The following is a 6,652-nucleotide window of genomic DNA, read 5'->3' on the forward strand; positions in this document are numbered from 1 at the left end:
TCAATTGAAATATGTTCTGAATAATTTCAACTTTTGTTTTTCCACTGATTGATTATATATGGTCAATCTAAACGTTTTTTTTGGGGGGGGCAATTCAAAACAACAGCAGTCATAGCCTAATACTAGTAAAGATCTACATACAAATCAGTTAGATAAATTGTCGATCTATGCCAAGTCCTTCTAAAGGTCCTTCTGACCACACGTACGCAAATTGTTTTAATTGTATTGATTTTAAGTTGTAATTTAAATAGCAGTAACTTGAAATTGAAAAGACGGTGTTATGACGATAACATTTTATTCATACATGGACGATAAGTGCGTCTCTATTCTACGGTGTTTTTACAGCAATGTTTTCGTAGTTGTTTTTCTCCATTCACAAAACATAGACTCAATGACTGTTTAATGTTCAGCATGACGATTCATAAAATAAATGGATATGTATGAAAAAAAATCATGCAATTTGTTTAAATAAAACCTATTGTTTAATAGTATAACCGCATGTAGCCCTGCGTATAGTGTTGTGCGTTCGGTGCCCCACAGCCCTGCGTACCTCCATAGACAAAGTTCAGGACTTTGGCGTTTGGTAGATGATTCCTCGGTATCTATGCGTTTACAATGTTTTCCGTCTTTATTAGTCATTTCAGTTTCAGATAATTATTGGTTGTTACGCATAACTATATCTTCATTCCAACCGATTTTGATTGGAAAACTACTTATTTTCAACTTGCGCACCAACTCCGGTGCGCTCCCGGACATTGTCTATGAATGTAGGCATGCAGGTCTGTGGTGGGTGACAACTTTCAACCCATGGAGGTAAAAAAAAGATCAACCGAACGCGTACCCGTACACACAACACTGTACGCAGGACTATACCACATGTGACAGATCCGGTCTGTGGTATTGTTTATTTGAAAGGTGTGAATAGCACACGTAAATTTAAACAACGTGTCAATTAAAAGTGTATTTCGTATTTAAATCAGGTCAGCTAACTAAGACTGACAGGTTCTGTTCTGCATAATTGAATAGTAAATTAGGCTTTCCTACGCATTTTCTGCATAGACAACTGCTTCTCCACTGGTGGGGGATTAACGGCAAAACCTGGCATGAAACAACCTTATGGCATTTAATGGCAATCGGTAACCACCATACTTTGTTTTTAACATGTAACTCTTCGAGTGTCAGTGTCAGTCTATGCGAGGGCAAGGCGTTTGATCATTGGTGTATATTGATGATGATGTTGCCGCCGCAGCTGACCATACCCCAATTGATGCAATGTCGATATATTTATTTATTTATTTCACCAGAATGACCATTATAACAGAACTTATCAACAAAATACAATAGTAGTAAATGCGGCATGGACCATGGAAATAGTCCTTATGGACTAGTCCAGTCCATGGCCCAGACTGTCAAGTAGAAATTTACAATTTACTAGTAAAGGAAAGGAAAATTACTATTTACATAACGAAAATTAAAAGGTAATCTATATGATTTAGATATAAATATGACTAAAAAATTATGTGTAATAATAATATATACGAACTACTGGTACAACGAATTTATAGGCAGAAGAAAAGAAAAAAATGCAGATAAATGGGAGGTAATCGAGGAATTAAACAAAGCAAATAATGTTTCATTTTATATTTAAATTTGTTTCTGTTGTTGATGTTTTTGAGGGAGTCTGGAAGTGAATTCCAGTGTTTTACTGCAGCAAATTTAAAATTATGTTGGGAAACTGTAAGTTGAGCAACATGAATTGACAAGTTACCGCTAGACACTGAACTTGTGGGATAGCAATGTGGGTAATCATTAACATACTTATTGTGGTGCATATCTGTTGTGCTTAAGGTCGAAGATAAATAGGCAAGTTTGTAATTTACAAAGTTTGTGAATATCAAGTATGTGTAATTGGATAAAAAGAGGAGCAGAATGTGCTTTAAAGTGCGAGAAGGTGATAAGGCGCACATTAAGTGTGGGAGAAGTGTGTTGTAAAGTAGGATGAGAATTGATCTGGGAACATAGGGACGAATGCGAGATATAATGCCCACTTTGGAACTAATGGTTTTCACAATTTTTTCAATATGAGAATTCCAATTTAGGCATGGGTCAATGGTTACTCCCAGATAAGTGGCTTTAGACACGCCCTCTATCAAAGTATCATTGATTGCGAGCTGTCCCTCCACTTTTACTTTTCTCTGCGGGGTTTTCAGGATCATATAGTTTGTTTTTTTCTACATTAATTGCTAATTTATTCGCATTGCACCACTGTACAACATTTTCAAAATCATTATTAATATTAGAAATATCAATAGAGTTAGTTTGCAGGAATTTAAATAAATTTGTGTCATCCGCAAAGAGACGGAAATTAAAAGCATCAGTAGAGTGGTTAATATCATTTATGTAGAGAAGAAAAAGTAAAGGCTATAATATTGATCCGTGGGGCACCCCGTATTGAATCTGTCTGGATGTGGATGCAGTTCCGTCAATGTTTACTGTTTGGTGTCTATTAGTTAGGTAGCTTCGGAACCACGAAAGCGGGAGACCCCTTATCCCATAATAAGGAGAATATTGTGGTCAATAGGATCGAATGCTTTATTTAAGTCAATGCATACCCCAAATGTAACAAAACCGTTGTCCATGTTGGCAGTGATATCAGAAACAAGGTCAACTAGGGCAAGGGCGGTACTGTATTTTTTTTTTGAAAACCATATTGTGAGGACAAGAGTATGTTGAACTTATTTAGAAAACCAAGTAGCTGATGATTTACAGCTGATTCAAATATTTTACTGAATACGGGTAGAATAGATATGGGCCTGTAATTGCCGACATCCAGGGCAGATCTCTTTTTATATACTGGTGTGATTGTGGCGAGTTTGGGAGGGTCAGGAAAAACACCTTGATAAAACAGTTCAGAATGTGCGCCAGAGGTTTAGAAATATACTTTACAGCATCAATTACAAGTTTAGGATGCACGTGATCATTTCCCATTGCTTTGTTGGGGTCTAATCGGTAAATAAATTTCATAATATCCCGTTCTGTGACTGCTTGGAGGAAAAAGGACGACAGGAAATTCAATGTGATATAGTAATTAAAATTTACAGATGGGTGAATTTTTCTAGCTAGCTCAGGGCCAATATTTGTAAAGAAATTATTGAATTAATTTGCAATATCGTAACTTCTTGTCAAAACTGTATCGGAAGCATCACGTGATTTAAGACTTTGAGGGGTGGTCATATTATTGCATTTATTTAAAATGCTGTTAATTGTTATCCAAATCTTACTCGTATTCCCATTTGCGGAAATAAATTTATATTTAAAATAACGTTTTGTAAGAATGTTTCGATATTGCTTGTATTTAGCTTCGATATCAGCATTTGTGGGGTTGTTTTTCATACTAGAAAATAATTTGATTTTAGTCCTGGCTGAAATAACTAGAGCCCTGGATACCTAAGGTTTACGTATTGGGGCGTCCCTAGCATTGCATTCAATAATATGAGCGTGAGTAGCACAAACCCCATAAAAATATCATAAAAAGTATTGAAAGCGACATTAGTGTCCGATTTATTATATACTGTCTGCCAAGAAATATTATTCAGATCAGAATGAAAGTTTGTAGAATTATAATGGGAGAAATTGCATTTATATATTTTTTTTATTATTTTTAAGAACATAATCAAGATTTTTTGCAATAGAGAAATTGGTAAATGGTCACTAATATCGGTTTCTAAGGTACCACACTCCAAGAAATAACTGGAGATATTAGTGAGAATATGATCTATAACAGTTTGGGAGTCAGCTGTGGCTCGAGTTGGAGTATTAATTATTTATGCATAATTATAACTGTTCAAAAGTTCAATATATCTGCCACTTGCTGAACTGTTCACGCTGGTATCAATATTCATGTTCCCTAATATGATACAGTCTCTATTTTTTGAGGAAATGTAGTCAAGACATCGTTCTAGGCTATCAAGAAAATCGGTAATTGGGGTATTTGGTTTCCTATAAACTCCGCCGACGACGACTTTCTTATTTTGAATGAGGGTGTCGACAAATATTGATTCAGAGTGAACTTGTTCAATTGTGAAAATGGTAATGATTTATGTAAATAAAGCATAGCCCCGCCACCTTGAGAATGTGAGCGGTTTGATGTGATAAAATTATAGCAAGGCAAATTGAAAAGGGAGCAATCAGAGTCATTATGTAACCAAGTTTCAGTCAAAGCGATAATGGAAAATTGATGTGGTATAATACTTAACAGTGAAACAAGATCTTCAAAATTCTTGCCGATGGATCTGATATTTGCATGAAAAGTGGAGAAGTATTTCTCAAGAATAGTGTTATAATCGGAGGTAAATTGTTCCACAGAATATGATTCACAATTAAATTTTATTGGCGATGTAGTGTTATTGATGGAATTCGTGAGATTGTTGCAGTACTATCCAAATTATGTTGTAATGTAATCGATGTCATTGACTGACGATATTCGAATCGGCCGCTCTCCTTCCGACTTCCGGACAAGGACTTTCCCGTTAACTGTTCAAATAAATTTCCATTTGCACAACCTTCTCTTTTCATTTGCCTTATGGAATAACTGCTTACTTTAGGGAGTCAGGTTTTCATTTATAAAGATTCGGGTGTTCGTCTTATTGTAAATTTTTAGGTCTTTGGTAGATTTATTTTGTATGTGTTTCCTTGCATTGTATATCTTGTTTCTGACAGTTCTACGTACAAACTTGACGATTATAGGAGGAGGGTTGTGATGATTTTGCTGTTGACGTCTTGATGGCAAGCGGTGACAACATCTATGTCGTGTTCAGATATATCGACTCCAGTAGCTTAAGCAACTGACGTGACAATGACAACAGTATTTTCTTGTTGCTGTTCAGGAATTCCATGAATCTCAAGATTGTTACGTCTGGAGTATTGTTGTAGGTCGCGAAGCTCTTTTTGTGTGACGATTACGGTGCTCTGAGCTAATTCGAGTTGCTCGGTTAATAATTTGTTTGATGCCTGAAGTTCAGTCATTTCTTCCTTGTATTGTTCAAAAAATTTCCCCATAAACTCTACAGCTTTTTGCAAATCATCAATCTTATCAACTTTCTGGCATAAGGATTTTAAAATAGACATTATCTCACCCAGCTGGCTTTCTTCCCCGTCGGCCGCCATCTTGGTTGTATTATTACTTTTATGCGATCGATTTGTTTTACATATTCGGCAAAGGTAGGAATCCTAGCTCAATCGAACATTCCTATTACTGCCACAGTTCATTTGCACCAGATAAATAAGAGGATCATGACATAACACAACAGATTTCGTTGTTTTACTCGGAGCGATGGTAGAACACATTATTTGGGCATTTAAAAATTCAGGCATAAATATTCTTTTTTTATCCGCAAAATAACAGACACCCGATAAATAAATATGTTGCTCCATTTAACTATCGATCACAATGTACACGAACCGCAATGAAAATTATATATCCAACTTTTCACGGACTCTGCTATATCATCTTACTGTAATAATACCAGTAATTGTATTTAAAATAACCTACCTACATTATATTCTATTTTACCTGTTGGTGAAATCTCACTTGACTTTGAATGTTCTAACTTTATGTTTATTATCTACAAAAGTCAATGGCTCATTATTTCGAACTTTTTTTATTTACTGGTTGATTCAAATTTACATTTAAATATTATATATATATATATATATATATACAGTGGCCCCTCGCTAAGTCGCGGGTGTTGGGATCCAAGCAAAAACCGCGACTTATCGAGGGACGTCGTGAAAGAGGGAGGTCGTGCATTGAAAAACATATAAAAAGCACACATAAACCCTCGGTTTAGTTAATTGATGTATCATCACATGTGTCAGGCAGTATTCGAATAAAATCATGATTATGTTTGCTGTAAACATTGCGTTGATTATTTTGTTTGTGTCTGATATTATGTGGGCCGTTTGCTAATTCATGATTATGTTTGCTGTAAACATTGCGTTGATTATTTTGTTTGTGTCTGATATTATGTGGGCCGTTTGCTGTTGCTTGCGACTTCGACGGTAACAGCTTCCAAAATAAACCAGTTTCATCGCAATTATAAACATGTTCGTCAAAATAACCACCTTCATAGATAATTTCTCTCAGTTTTTCGGGAAAAGTTCCGACAGCGTCAATGTTCCCAGATCGAGCTTCGCCTTGGATTGAGACTGCGTGTGTCGATAGCGTGTCTTCTTTGCCATCGCAAGAACCACCCTGAACTGGCCTTAAATTCAAAGTCGTCATATCTGAGTTGTATGCTTTGCATTGGGTGATGGGACCAGATAGTGGAGTTCCGGCAGACCGTTCTTAAAGAAACGTAAACAGCTTTATCGGTGTCATCATTGTCGGACACTTTCGCTTGTTTTTCTGTTCAGTCCCGCCTCTTGGTCAACTTTGAAAACAAATTTACTTTTCATTTTTTACCCACCCACGAATAGTGGGCTCAACCACGTGCAACCCTTAACTTGGTTTGACACGGTCGATCGCCGTGAGTTTATGGCGTACGAACAGGCTGTATAGCTTTCGCTTTGACATGCTGCTCAATTGAGAAATAGAGATCAGAATTCTATGAATTCAACTCATTGTAGCGAGTTTTTGTAGAGGTATACCAAA

The sequence above is a fragment of the Saccoglossus kowalevskii genome, chromosome 5 (assembly GCF_978046115.1).
Source record: "Saccoglossus kowalevskii chromosome 5, keSacKowa6.1, whole genome shotgun sequence".
Classification (NCBI taxonomy): domain Eukaryota; kingdom Metazoa; phylum Hemichordata; class Enteropneusta; family Harrimaniidae; genus Saccoglossus; species Saccoglossus kowalevskii.